Source organism: Canis lupus, chromosome 14 (assembly GCF_003254725.2).
Source record: "Canis lupus dingo isolate Sandy chromosome 14, ASM325472v2, whole genome shotgun sequence".
Lineage (NCBI taxonomy): Eukaryota > Metazoa > Chordata > Mammalia > Carnivora > Canidae > Canis > Canis lupus.
In genome coordinates this window covers 19,997,317-20,013,657 of record NC_064256.1, presented here as the reverse complement: position 1 = coordinate 20,013,657, position 16,341 = coordinate 19,997,317, and positions in this window count along the sequence as shown.

Genomic DNA, 16,341 nt, shown 5'->3' with positions numbered 1-16,341 from the left:
TTTGAAGAGTTAGATTTGAGACTTGGCTTAATTTTGAATGTCTGGTCTGCTCCAAAAGTGTTCTAAAATGTAGGTTTGGGGTGCCTCTGTTGGTTGAGCATCTGAATCTTGATTTCTGCTCAGGTCATGATCTTAAGATCCTTGGATTGAACTCTACTCTCAGCGGGGAGTCTGCTTAAGATTCTCTCTCTCCTTCTCTTCCCCCTGACCCCTCACGCTTGGGCACATGTGCCCTTTCTCTCTCTCATAAATAAATAAATCTTTTTTTTTTTTTTTTATGTAGGTTAAGTATTATTCAGGTTTGATGAAACCAATAAATCAGAAGGTGACTGCCACAGTAAAGATGGTTTGTTACTAACAGCAAGGAGGGGGCCACACAGGGAAGCACCAGTCAGGAAGCAGAGGGAACGAGAGAGAAACATGGTGAGAGCCTCTATTGTGTTTTCTATGGGAAGAAACAGGTGAAACAGGGTAAGCAGGTTTTGGATTGACTAGTTGGAATACACTTAGCAGGCTTTCAGGTATAAAGGCTGTCTCTAGGTCTGGTACCTGGCCCGTGGTTGATTAGGGTAGGGGGAATAGGGGCTCTGGGTGTGAGAGCCCCATAAAGAAAGTTTGTGGGTATGGGCTGCGGATTGTTTGGTTTGTATTTGAAAGGTGCTCTCAGGGCAGCCTGGTGGCTCAGCAGTTTAGCGCCACCTTTGGCCCAGGGCCTGATCCTGGAGACCCGGGATAGAGTCTCATGTTGGGTTCCCTGCGTGGAGCCTGCTTCTTCCTCTGCCTGTCTCTCTCTCTCTCATGAATAAGTAAATAAATCTTAAAAAAAAAAACAAAAACAAAAACAAAAAACAAATAAAAAGGCTTAATTAACACAAATGAAGAAATGTACTTGAAATACTTCTATCAATCTTCCAATAGTTTTTCTCCCAATAGGAATTATAAGAATTGGGCAATAAGTATTCGAAGATGTATTTTTTGGTAGGAATTTGAAATGAACATATTCTATTTTACCAAATAAGAACAGACTGACATCCTCTGACAAGCAACCAATTGGCAAAGTAGGAGGATTCCTTCTTATAAAAATGAAGGCGACCAAAGAGGCAGATATTTGAATAGGAGACCAGAGTACTTCCAGCAGAGATGGGCTAATGATCTATTTTTAGACAAAGCCAATATTTTCTTCCAAAAGTAATTCTGGATCTTCTTAGTACTTAGATAAATGGATGAGGAAGACTTCAGTGTCCTACTTTAGAGTGCAGCAGTACATTACCATAATTATTTTTTGCCTGGGGAATATTTACAGGAAATAATACATAAAATAACTCAATAAAGCACCCACAAAATATTGGATTTTCTAAAATATAATATTCTAGTGAACCTTCAAAGACGGAGTACTTGCAAAATAAATCCCAAATATATTTATTTGATCTCCTGTATAGGACCAATTTGTATCATTAAGATACAAGTTTAGCAAATACTGGCCAATATCTACCACAAATGATAACTGACATTTAATACTGGTTGCTCCTAATCCCTTCTTTTTGGGAACAATTTAATAATAAGATGATGAGTAGTTTGTTGGAGTAATAATTCATTCATTGACAATAAAAATATTTACTCAGGACATAAAATACTCATATTTATGTCCCTTTGGTCAACAATGTTCACTGGGAGTGCCTGGGTAGCTCAGTCAGTTAAGTATCTGACTCTACATCTCAGCTCAGGTCTTGATCTCAGGGTTGTGAGTTTGAGCCCTGAGTTGGGCTCCATGCTGGGTGTGGAGCCTACTTAACAAAACAAAACAATTGTTTACTAAACATTTACTATATATGAGGCATTGCACGAAACACTGGGAACTGTGATCCATAAATTATACCAAATCATTAATTAATCAGTTAATATACTATCTCTGATTTTTGTGATACACCTATCATTAGATATATGTACTCACTAGGAATTCATCAACATACAAATTTTAATTTAGCTCTATCTCCTAGGTATTTATGTTTATTGCATAAAGCAAAGTACATCATTAGTCTACTAAAGTTATACAAGTGATCAAATCCACAAATATACATACATATATGTCCCTGCACAATTTTTGGCTTTGTTTTCTTAGTCTGTAAATGAAGTAGCTTCTCAAGTTTAAGATTGGTGAATAGAAGGGGTGAAAACCAGTAAAAAGACCAGCCCAGATGGCAAACTGTGTCTTCATTTAATCTGCGTAAATGTCTGGCGGGTTCTGTTAGTGCTCTTCAAGTCCCAAGGCTCCAGTTACCTTGTTTTCTCCTGGCCACAAACATTTCCTTTCCCCAGAAGAATCTCTTAATGCAGTGTTTCATTTCTTGACTTCCTCTTCTCCATTGTCAAAACTTTCCAGCCTGGTGTTTCATCACAGCAACTTTTGGTTGTTGCTGCCAACGAAGCCTAGTTGGCCATTCAACAATTGTTGAATTCATTTTAAAAACTATTAGAAATTCTCATCAAGGCAAGTGGCTGGCCCTTGGGACCAAGTGGTATGTTACAATGAAGGAAAGTCTTACATAAGTATCTTTGTCTGCTATTTTATTGGAGTTCATGCTTTTTCTTTGTCAGTTGGCAGGAGTTCCTCCTGCATTACATATTGGTCCCTTTCTGGTTCTAGACATTGCAAATATCACATGTCCCAATATGTCATGTCTCTGATTTTGATCTTTAATTTTATAATGTACTTAGATTTATCTCTTCCTTTGCCCTGCAATCTGGGCCTTTTGGGTTTTCTCTAAGAAATCTTTCCTTATATTTATACCCCAAAGATATTCTCCTATATTGTCGTTTTGTTGTTGTTGTTTTTTAAGCAGGCTCCATGCCCACTGTGGAACCCAGCATAGGGCTTGAACTCAGGACCCTCAGATCAAGATCTGCTCTGAGATCAAGAGTTGGACACTTAACTGACAACAACCCAGGTGGCCATTATATCATCCTTTTCTAATATGGTTGTTTTGCTTTTTAACATTTTAGGTCTTTTATCCATTTGGAGTCTGCCTTTTTATAGTGTTAGGTAGGGATCATAGTTCATAACTCTGGATTATTTTTATGGGAAATACCACATACTTGCTGTAATAGCTAAGGAAAAATAAGAATTATGAGTTATTTTATCAGTCTTAGAAAAATATTTTGTGCTTCAAGGAAAAACTATGTACTGTCTGTAACACATCCTTCCAGTTGTCTAGTATTAGCCCTGCTCATTGTCTTTGAGCTATTTTGCACTTCTTAAATTGCAGATAATGAATGGATATGCAGACCTTGTTGTCTAGCAGTTTTGTTTGACTTCTCTAACTCCTGTAGAAAAACCAGTTTTACCTTCCTCTGTAATTTAATTCCTGTATTTCATATAAATTTGTGCTTGTTGACTTTTCCTTTGAACCAGTTTTAACATCTGTCTGGTTCTCTCATTGATTAACCTGTAAAATAAAATCTTTAGCACTATATGAGCATCATTTTTTATATGAGTCATCATTTTATTTTCTTCTGAGAATTACCTTTTAACATAGAACAATTCTTCATGATAAGTTAGCTAGATAACAACTTTTTTCTCCAGTTTTAAAAGAGCCACGTGTAAATTGAAATGATTTTTGAGATGTGACATTAACATAGCTCTGCTTTATCTTAAAACCTATCTTCTAATGGCCTCTGGCCTGCTCGTGTATGACTGGCCCAAAAAAGATGGTTGAGCAAGTGATACTGAAGTTTCTTTTTTTAAGTTTGATGAGCCTGAAGCTCATTCCTCAGCTTTGTTTCCATTCCTCTACTTCTTGGCAAATGGAGAAAGACATAGTGCTTTTCACCGATGACAGGATACAAAGGCAGAGAGACAAGTGGTGGTGAAACCAGAAAGGAATTTAGTTCTGTGAGGCCAACATGGGGAAAGCAGCATGCTAACATCTCGATGACTATCTCCAAAGTGCCGAAAATACTTCCAGGTTTATATAAGGAAAATGTGGGGCACAGGTGGGTGGGTATGTACAGGTAGACAGTGAAGGTCAGATTCATCGTTGTCTTGGAGTCAATCATGGGCAGGGTCCTGCGGGCCCATGGTAGTCCTCACTGCTGGAGGAGTGCGTTCTGGTTCTTGTCAGAGGACTCCTTGCCCTCAGGGTATTTATTCTCCCTGAGCCAAGAGACAAGCTGGGAAGAAGAACCCAGCTACAAAGTTTGAGGTCAAAATGGAGACGGCCAAAGTCCTCTTCAGTATAAGTTAAAACAAACAAACAAACAAAGACTGAAATTTGGGAGTCAGAAGTTTTGAGGTCTAGCCATCCTTATCATTAGTCAGGAGAGCCTGGGTAAGTCCCTACCATCTCTGGACCCCAATATTTTTAGTCTGTGAAATGTGGAGACTGGACTAGACTTGTGACCACTTAACGTGATTTCCTTCACCTGGAATTAGTTAGGATCTTTAATAGCTACTATATGTAGCCACCAATATTTAGAGGTAGCACCACCTCACTATCAGGGGGTGATGTATTACAAGGAAGGAAATCTCAGACCAAATTCCTCCACACATGCACACACTTACTAGCATCACAGACACACGTTGTTCTGGAAGCTCACAGAAGTCCCAATTCTGTGTTCTGTTCTTTGAGGCACGCCAACAAGCTCCTTGTATGGAAGTTTCATTTGGGGATACTTTTTAATATCATAGCAGCAGAATCCAACTAACCTTTTAGGAGGCAGAGGACAAAATTTAAGTTACATAGTTAAATATAGAATTAGTTCAAAATATTAAGTCTAGGATGTCATTCGCTGCCTTTCAAACTTAAAACTGCATGCAAATCTTATTTTTCCATTTTATTGCATCTCTTCCCCTATGTTCATGTGTTCTGTTTCTTAAATTACACCTATGAATGAAATCATGTGGTATTTGTCCTTCTCTGACTGACTTATTTCACTTAGCATAACATCATCTAGTTCCATCCAAGTCACTGCAAATGGCAAGACTTCATTCTTTTTGATGGCTGAGTAATATTCCAATAGAGAGGGAGGCAAAGAGATGCTGAACTCTAGGAAACAAGCTGAGGGGAGGTGGATGGAGGGATGGAGTAACTGGGTGATAGGCAGTGAGGAAGGCATTTGATATAATGAGTGCCGGGGTTATATGCAAATGATAAATCACTAAATTCTACCCCTGAAACTAATAATACAATCTATGTTAACTAAATTGAATTTAAATAAAGAATTAAAAAATTAAAAAGATAGAGTGCACATTAATCTTGTTTAAATGCAGATCTTGTTAGGAACTTAAAGCTGCATCAGTAGGTCTGGAATGGGGCCTGAAATCGTGCATTTCAAACAAACAAACAAACAAAAAAAAAAACTGTTGCTGATGCTATTAGTCTGGACCACACTTTGAGTTCCAAGGGTACAAACCATTGGTCTTGGTAAATTCTAATATCCTGTTCACACAGGGGCAGGAGGACCTATACAGTCTTCTTAGCCAATCACATCTCACGGACACCAGTAAAAATTTTCTAATACTTCTTATGTCATTTTAAAACACACCTGTGTTTATAATAGTTAAATAGCTGCCTCTCTAAAGCCTAGAGTATAGAATTCCTTAGCCTTTCAAATAAAGAAAACCTACCCCGGGGCTATGCATTCAGGATCAGGGTGCATGAAATGTTAGCTTATTTCTCTATTACAATGCTTATGCTGGGTCATTTGATGTAAACTAGACTCTTTCCTGCTCAGCAATTCTAAACGTAATTCTCCCCTTTCCCCTTTTCTCTTCTCTGTTTCAAATCTGAAAGTTAAGTTCTCCTCTTCACTAGCCTTCCTCGTTCCCACTTTGAATTATATAGCTCTAATGCCTCTGCTCTCAACCCTGGCCATCTGTTGTAGGAGCTAGGTAACCTCAGAACAATTCAGTGGGAGTCTCTAGGGATGATCTCCACGTAGCTATCTTTGAGAACCTTCCCTATAATTCTAATATGCATCCAGTGTTGAGAATCATGACTCTAGTGCACTGATTCTTAAACGTGGCTACATGTTGTAATCCCTTGCGGAGCTTTTAAAAAATACTTGGGTCCCACCCCAAAAGGTCTTGACTTCATTGTTCTGGAGTGTGGCCTGAGCATCAGGTTTTTTAAGAGCTCTCCAGGGAGTGCTAATATGTCTCAGAATAGAACTCAGCTTGGTTCCATTTATAACCCCAGTTTCCAGGATTGGTCAAAGTAAAACAGCAGGATGCCTAGCAATCTCTTAAACATTAGGGAAAAAGGATTCCATTTACTTCCAAGACATAATTTATGGCTCATTATTCAGGCCTTGCTGAAAATCTGGTAAATGTTATTTGTAAGAATATCATGGCTTGTTGTAGGATATGTAGATGTCTAAGGATACATTAGTGGAGCTCTCAAATTTTAAACTGCATAACAATCACCTGGGATGATTGTTGACAATGCAGATCAGAATCTCCAGAGATAGGTTGGAAAGACGATTTAGTAGTCTGCATTTTTAAGGAGACACATAGTTTATACTGACAGCCTTTGTGAGATTATGGTGAGCACACCATGAAAATAGAGCTGGCTGAGTAAAGAAGTACTTGGGTAGCCATCTGTCTATTGGGTGTTTTGTGAGGTTGAAGAAGATCAGGATACATCACCTCACAAGGTGCCACTTTGACATGAGAATTATTTTAAGTTAAAGGCAAATGACAATCAACATGCAGAAAAAGTTCTCTACCCTCTTTTATCTGCTTAAAAGCAGGCATAAATTTTCCTTTGTGAAGATGTTTCTTCCCCTTCCATTACCCCCTGCCAGGAAGAGCAACACATTTTTACCAGAAACAGAGAGTTTATACCTATCTAGATGAGTTTGCATAAAGAACGTTTCTAAAATAACTCTTACCTTCCATTAGCTACCTAATACATTTCCTAATCACTTTCCTATAGTTTATCATGCCTCAAAGCCCAACCCCCCCTTCCTTTGTTAAAGTGGCATATAAGCCACAAAGTTTAACCACTTCTTTGAGTTTCATTTCTTTTCTGTGAATTTCCATGCATATAAATATCAATAAAAAATGTGTGCTTTTTTTCCCCTGTTAATCTGTCTTTTGTTTCTTTAATTCACAGGCTTCCCTACTGAACCTACAAGGTAGAGGAAAAGTTTTTCCTCCCTGAGAAGGTTCATATGTGAGGTTTTCCTGTCCACCATGACCTCATTTACTGGACTCTCTATGGTGATGATAGTTTCCACTCTGGACTCATTCCTAAGATAAGAGATCTTTTCCCCAAATATAGGTAAGAATGTCAGTATATTACCTGAAAATAAGTCATTGTCACTATCATCCATCAATTTTTGTTGGTATACTCCTTATAAAATACACAGAATATGGAACTCAAATAAAATGTAAGTTATATTCTGATAATATTAGAATCAAGATGTTCTAAAAAATAACACACCAACAGGAAGAGCAAGGCCAGGGTGGAAAATACTGGACTTCATCAGACACCTGGGGGAAGGGATGGATGTAGAAGTCATGGGAGTCAGAGAATGAGCAGATAAGTAGGTATCTGTTGTTGTAGTTTGTATGAAAACAAACAAACAAAAAAAGGTTTGGGAAGGAGTAAGTGAAGAAAGGCATACACCTGCACTTACATCAATATATGGCCTTTTGCTAGATAACAACTACCATTTACGAGGGCAATGTGTGTGCTAGGTACTGTACTAAGCATATTACATTGATGTTTCTATCAATTCCTACAATACTTCCATGAGGTGGGCTGTGTTTTCCAACTTTGTTAGGGGGGAAAAATCTCAAAAATGCAGAGTTTACATAATCTTCTAAAAGCTATTAATATGGAATGGGGCGAGAATATGATCTGACTAGTACAATTCCAAAGCCCTCTTTCCTCTTCAATATCTTCCATTACAAGTGAAAAAGCAAATTAAAGTTTTGTGGATGAAGATGGAAAACCAGCAGAATCTAAGCTCCATTTGTTTTAACCAAGGCGATTGAATTAATTCATCAACATTTGCTGCGAATTCATGAATCGTTAATGGAATTGTGAAAGTTCTATCACCTTTGTTGATGTCTACTTGAATAGAACTCCTTACTTTAACTCCTGGGTATTTAAATCGTTTGGCTTCTCAGAAGCTTCATTTAATAGGCCTTGACTTGGAAATTGGCCAAGAGCTCTTGACAACAGAGTTGGCCACTACACCAAGAAAAGTTATTTCTTATACTATTAAGTACCAGAGCAAAAAGAAGACTATCACTGAGTACATATTGCTCTATTGGTCCACCTTATGTGTCCTGTAAATTATTAACGATAGGCACATATAACCATAAAAGTAAAAAACAACACAAACAAAAAAAGTCCTTCTTTGAGAAGCAAATTAACTTTTCAGATTGTACAAGACTATAGAAGTCAGATTCTGTGGCTTCTCCAAATCATTCCCCTCTCTTTCTTTTGACACTAATCGAATTGACAGCTCAGGGGCATTATAAAAAAGCAAATGAGGCTGATAACTCTAATTAGAAACAATCTGAACTACAGGACATGCGCTATGGCCTAGACTGCTTCATAAAATTGAATAAAAAATAAAAGGGAAAATAATGACTAGCATGTAGAGGGGCACATGAGTACTTATCAGTGATAGGGGTTATGTGGGAGTTATGCAAAGCTGCATTTCTAGTGGTCCAGAGAAAATATGAATAAGAGAAAGAAAGAAGAAAAAGGACTAATTATGAAAAGAAAGACCTATTAATATTGACTATCTCTTCCTCCCAAGGCAAAATAAATGTCTTGGGCCTAGCAGAGGACAAAAAAGGATCTCATTTATTTCTTTTTAGTTTAGATTTCTTGAAAAATAATCTCAGGGATGATGTGTTAATCTTCCTCAGGTAATTGTCATGAGAACTCATAGGTTCTATTCTTTTTCTTTGACAATCTATATCAGCACACAGAAAAATCAAATGGAACTCTACTGAATTCCTAGGCTTTTATACTCAGCATTTTAGATATTTAAATGACCTAAAAGAAAATCTAATTCAATATTTAATAGTAGTGTAGACTACCTGAATCAACATCAATTGGAATGATTAATAAAAATGCATATCCTGAGAAATCACACCAAACACTAAATCAAAATCTCTGATAGAGATGAGTCACAGAACCTTGCTAATTTGGAATGTATACAATGCTTTCTTTATTCATAGACATCGTGGGAGACTCATAGAGGAATACCCATGCCCCTCCTTCTCCTATATTTCCCCCAAGTTCAGAGGATTTGCTTTGAATACCCATGGCTATCAACTGAAAATTTGTGCCCCCCCCATTCAAATGTTGAAATTCACCGCCCCCCCCACACACACACACTCCATGTGATCATATTAGGAAATGAGGCATTAGGTTGTAATTGGGTTTATTTTTTTAAAGACTTTACTTATTTATTCATGAGAGACATAGAGACAGAGAAAGAGGCAGAGACATAGGCAGAGAGAGAAGCAGGCTCCCTGGACTCTGATATGTTCCACCCCACCCCCAGGACCCTGGGATCACACCCTGAGTCAAAGGCTGATGCTCAACCACTGAGCCACTCAGGTGTCCCTGTAATTAGCTTTAGATGAGTTCATGAGGGTGGCCAAAGCCACCAAAATGGGATTTATGATCTTGAAAGAAGAATATGAGACCATAACTTCCTTTCTCTGCCACGTGAAGACTCAGCAAGAAGGTAGCCAACTGTAAGCCAGGGAGAACTGAATCTGCAGGCGTGTTGATCTCAGACCTTCCAGGCTTCAGACTACAAGAAATTAATGTCTGTTGTTTAAGCCACTCAGTCTATGGTGTTTTGTAATTGAAGCCCAAGCCAAGAGACTCACTCCAAACCTGTCTTCTAAGTCACTTTTTCTAACTAGGACAGGTTTTTGCCTTTCTTCTTCTATCAAGTGTCTATAGAATGATTGTCATAAAATGAATTTTTTTTGTTGCATATATTTCTATTTTTATCAGTGGGAGAATATTCAGATTTTGTAAGAATAATAGGCATTTAGGATTTGTAATACCTTTGCCTGTTAGATTTTTAAGTTTTAAGAGGTTCATACACACTCCTGAAATTAATCATTTATAATCTTTTAAAATTGGCAAGGGGCACAGCCAAAATTTAAACTCAATTCTGACTCGCTACTTTTCCTCTTTCAGTATATGATGCCATCTCTAACAATTTATGCCACATAAAGATAGTGTTACAGTATTGAATTAAGAACTGCTGTAACTGTGGAGGTCCATTAAATTGTTGTTGCCGTTGTTTTTTATTTAAGTGAGTAAATTACAAAACAGATTTTTTTCCCGTTTTTAAAGATATTTTATTTATTTTACAGAGAGAGAGAGAGAGCACAAGCAGAGAGAGCAGCAGGAGGAACAGGTTCCCAGTGGAGTAGTGAGCCCGATGTGGGACTCAATCCCAAGACCCTGAGATCACAACCTGAGCCAAAGGCAGATGCTCCACTGACTGAGGCCCCCAGGGGCCCCTTGTTTCAATGTTTTACTAGAGGATCACATACCAGAAAGATTCTTAAAAATAATAAAATATGATCTTCTTACTTTACAGATAAGGAAAAGAGAAGATTAATAATCTGATACTTAGTCATGAAAAGTGTTGACACCTTAGTTGTCATAAAAGGCTAATGAAAGAGATGGGTAGGTGGACTATTATTTATTTTTGGCTAATAAAATATATCAAAAAACTATTAATAAGAAAAGAACAATACCTGCACTCTACTGTCAAAGAGAAGTGTGACAGCTAAATCAAAAATACTTCTCAAGGCTAATTTAATGTTTCTACAAAGAAGACCTAGCTCTGTTGGAATAAAGAACATGGATGCTCATTTAAGTAGGAAAACCATAGCATTAATGGCCATAATAAAAAAATTCAATTGAAGGTGGATTTGAACAAAGAGCAGTGTTCACAACAACTAGGTATTCATTCAGCAAATATTTTGTTTGATGTCTACCATGAGTCAGAATATACAACAGCACATGAAATTCAGATAGGAAAGAGACAGGTTCCTAAACATGCAATAAAAAGATAAAATAGAGAGCACCGCGGGTGGCTCAGCAGTTTAGCGCCGCCTTCAGCCCAGGGTATTGGGATCAAGTCCCATGTCAGTCTCCTTGCATGGAGCCTACTTCTCCCTCTGCCTGTGTCTCTGCCTCTCTCTCTGTGTGTGTCTCTCATGAATAAATAAAATCTAAAAAAAAAAAAAAGATAAAATAGAATCTCATGTAAATATGTAAGTATTCCTTGAATAATATAAAAAACGGGATTGTACTAATAATTAGCAACTATGAAGCATGCTATCTTTTAAAGGCCCATTGCACATTAGCTTAGTAACCTGGCTGTAAGAAAAACAAATCTTGAATTCCTTTTAATAGTTAGCAAGAAAAATGAGGCCAAAAAATTATGTAGTTTACCTATAGCAATCAAAAGGCAAACTAGTGTTAAAAATAATTCACCCAAAACTTAGAAATGGGGGTGGGGTGGGGAGTATACAGTATGACTTTTCAGTGTAATATAGGCCACTGTATTAAAGACCTACCAAAGGACTACTTAGTTCCCTAAGAAACTGTACCTGCACCTCACTTTGCTATTTTACTGCTTGATTAGAACAGGTACTATAAATGACATGTTAACTTATAGTTTGTATTTGGTGGAAATGGTCCACTACAAAGGTTATGGTTTAATTGTCCTATAGAATATTAACTAGTTTGTATTTAACATTCTTCCCCTACGACTCCCAAAATGCCAGTAAGTACCCACTTTATCAAAATGACTTGAATAAGCTTTGTCCATCTTATCAACTTCTTCATTTTTGACTTAATATACCTATGACAAGGATTTATTCTGTATTTGTATGAGAGTCACTTTTAAAATTTCCCAAAATTATTCTTTGAAACTGTGTTGACTCAGAAATTGATCAAATTCTATACTTATGACAATTAAAAATAACATTATTACTTTGAATTTCAAAACAAAGTGTTTTCTAATTCAGCAATCACTAAATGTACTTACAGCATTGTCTGTGTCCCTCATTGTATTTTTAATACAGAATGATAACTTTATGTCCAAATTGGAACTTAGAGAATAAGCTTTAGACAATTCTAACAAAATAGAACTGGATTTGGCTGTTTGGGAGTTGGAAAAGAGAAATGGTAAGGTTTGCATGTTTCATACAGCTGTAAGTCTATATGTCTATGTGACTAGTTTGAAGAATAATTTAAGATTTCATAGACGATAACAACAACAAACTTATAAGCACCTATAGCGATGTAGCATATATCCATTAAAAGCCAGGTGAAAGAACAAAGAAAGTGAGAATTTTAATTAAGGCTGGAAAAAATTGAATGACAGATGCTGACAGATATAATCAGGGCTCCAAATTAAAAACTGATCACAGTGAGGGTAAAAGACTTTCTAGTTTTACTCTGGCTATGTACTGGAATGATGAAGAAAAGTTTCTTTTTAGAGCAGAATTATTTAGTTTTTTTTATTTTCAATAGCATGATATTGCTATGAGAATATAAACATTCTGACCTTTTATTCTCCCCATCCTTCTAAACCCTGTAACAGTTTAAGCAGCATTGTATATTCAAGATACATTATTGAATTACCAAGTTTTTGTCAACTTCAGTCCAAAAATTTGTGGAGGTCCCATTTTCCCCCCAAAATGATATGAAATATAGAGGTGACTGGACAGAAGAACATTTGGTAATTGGCCTAATAATATTGACAATAAAATTAATCATTCTTAAACAGTCAAAATGATCTTTGAAGCTTTATTTTCAGAACAATCTGTACATAGTTCTCAAATATGAAACATTCACAGCACTAAGAAATAGAAGATGACATGCAACTCAAGATATCAAGCATACTTAATTAAAGTATGAAAAATTCAAATAAACAATTGTTTTAGAGCTAGCAAACAACCTTGTATAGCTTTACTCATTTCATGTTTGCTTATTTCACAAAGACATGGTTTTTCTTCTAATTTGTTATAATGCCAAATTGCATGCTGGGAACACTCATAACAATTTTGCAATTTAGCTAAATATTTGTACAGTTTTATTACAATGTTGATTTTTGTGAATTTGTTAAGTATCTCCCCTGAAGCATTTGCTTAGTTTCTCCCTTTATTTCACAAATGTAGTCAATTGACATATCTACACAAAGGATTAAGAGTATCTTAAAACAAAAGAGGACCCAAGGGTGACTAAGAGTATCATTTACTGTCATACTGTCACATTTCAACCCCAAACCTACACAGAACATGCATCTTTACCCACCCTAATGCTCTTCTGGTTTTACCTTACAGCATCATATTGGGGAAATATCTGAGAAAATAGTGAAATGAAAGAGATAATTTGTGAATTTGGCTGAAAGGTAGGACAAAGATGCAGATTGTATGTATGAGTATTCATATGTATTAATATTAAACTTGCCCAGACCACGATGAACCAGGGAATACAGATATGATCCATCATCTGGGATACAAATGAGTATAATATTCTGGACTCTGGTTAGGGAGATAAGATACAAGCAGGAAAAAATTATCAAGCACCTGATGCAATCACTTGATTTGAATTCCACCAAGAATCCTAGAAAAATCTCTCTGCTGATAAAGTATTTGCATCCACACCAATGTTCTGTGATCAGTGACCTCCCTTGCAAGCACTGCCCTTAAAGTTTGAGTGAAGTTTTATGAAAAGTTAGGTCCAGAAGATAAAACAATAGTCTATTATTGCAATGTTTTGGTCACAGAATAAGGAATCTTCAGCATGTTGCAAAACATGTCTCACTTCACTAGGTGCGATGACCTCTGGTGTCCCAGTCCCTTTGCTGTGTATCCCATCTCTGCCACCTCCACTGTCACTCTGGTGACAGTCATTATATGGTCCCTGTTGGCTATACTGTCCTCTGCTGGTGCAGCCCAACATTTCCTGGCCATGCCTTCTCTTAAGCATCCAAGTCATCCACAGCCTTTGGGGGATTTATTAACAAACATTTCATGAACATCAGTATTTGCCAGGCCAATTGCTATCTTAGAAATTTGCAAGGGAAAGTTTTAGGAATTCCTTTAATTTGACCGATGTTCTCTGGAATTAGCAGTTCTAGTTTACACTGCAGTTCTAGAATCTGGGTGCCAGATCTATGGGAAAAGATTCTTTGGACTAAGCCTTTATTTTATAATTCAACCCCATTGCAAACACTGGATTCAGTAGTAGGGTCACTGTGACTCCAAATGCCATTAATCTCACACTCATTCTAAATCTTAGAATAATGGACAAATAATAAATGAAAATCAACAATAAAATTTATAAAATTCTATTCACAGTGATCTAAAAAAAGAAAAAGAAAGACAAGAAAAATGACCCATATCAGGAATGAAAAAGGAGGCATAACCTACATCTCTTGCAGACATAGAGGGTGATAAGGGCACATTATGAACAACTTTATAATAATTAAATGGGCAAGTTCCTTCAAAGATATAACATGCCAAATCTGATTTAAGAAAAACTAGAAAATCTGATTTATCTTATCACTTTTGAATACAAAAATAAAAGAAAAAAAAAAGAAAACAACAACCGGGTTTTACCTTACAGTGCCATATAGGGGAAATATCTGAGAAAATAGTGAAATGAAAGAGATAATTTGTGAACTTGGCTGAAAGGTAGGAGGATGATGCAGATTGTATGTATGAGTATTCATGTATTAAATCATTAAATTTAATAAACATTTAAGAGCAAGATAACCCCAAAATCTTGACATCTTTTTCAGAAAATAGAGAAGGATGAAACTCTTGTCTACTCATTTTATGAGGTCAACATTACTCTCATACCAAAACCAGATAAAAATGTTATCAGAAAAGGAAATGACAGACTGATATTCTTCATGAACACAGTCACAAATATCCTGAACAAAATATTAAGGCCCTTTTGGGTTAGATGAGGTTATTTAATTATGTTTGGTCAATGGTTATGGGTAGAATCTGTGTCACTTCTCTGTTCAAGTGTTTATTGCTGATATAAAATTCTCCAAATCTCCTTCTTTCCCTCTGCTACACACCAGAGGTGATTTTTGAGATAGCAGCTGTTCCTTGGAATGAGATTGTGGCTAAACCAGAACCTCCAGTAGACCCGCAACGAAAGGACTTATTGTGTGAGAAAAACAAAAACAAAAACAAATAAAAACAGCTTTATTGTGTAAAGGCACTGGGATTTTGGAGTTTTTTGTTAATGCAGCCTAACATATGCTATCCTGACTGATAAGCTATGAGATATGCATGTATATCTATTCTAAATATCCATTTTGTAACACCTATATTGTTATTGTGGTGTGTTATCATGGGACTAATAAACTTTGAATAAATTTCTACACATGCAGTAAAACATGAGGTTATTATGGATCAGGACCCTGAGAGATATTGTAAAAAGGCTTAGAAGGGAGCAAAAGAAATGTTTGGGTTTTTAGTTAATTCTAGGGAATAGTTTCATTCTTCTGCATGTGGATGTCCAATTTTCCCAGCACCATTTATTGAAGAGACTGTCTTTTTTCCAATGGATAGTCTTTCCTGCTTTGTTGAATATTAGTTGACCATAAAGTTCAGGGTCCACTTCTGGATTCTCTATTCTGTTCCATTGATCTATGTGTCTGTTTTTGTGCCAGTACCACACTGTCTTGATGACCACAGCTTTGTAGTACAACCTGAAATCTGGTATTGTGATGCCCCCAGCTATGGTTTTCTTTTTTAATATTCCCCTGGCTATTCGGGGTCTTTTCTGATTCCACACAAATCTTAAAAATAATTTGTTCTAACTCTCTGAAGAAAGTCCATGGTATTTTGATAGGGATTGCATTAAATGTGTAAGTTGCCCTGGGTAGCATTGACATTTTCACAATATTAATTCTTCCAATCCAAGAGCATGGAATATTTTTCCATCTCTTTGTGTCTTCCTCAATTTCTTTCAGCAGTGTTCTGTAGTTTTTAGAAACTAGACCATTCTCTTACACCATACACAAAAATAAACTAAAAATGGATGAAAGATCTAAATGTGAGACAAGATTCCATCAAAATCCTAGAGGAGAACACAGGCAACACCCTTTTTGAACTTGGCCACAGCAATTTCTTGCAAGATACATCCATGAAGGCAAGAGAAACAAAAGCAAACATGAATTATTGGGACTTTATGAAGATAAAAAGCTTCTGACAGCAAAAGAAACAGTCAACAAAACTCAAAGACAACCTACAGAATGGGAGAAGATATTTGCAAATGACCTATCAGATAAAGGGCTAGTATCCAA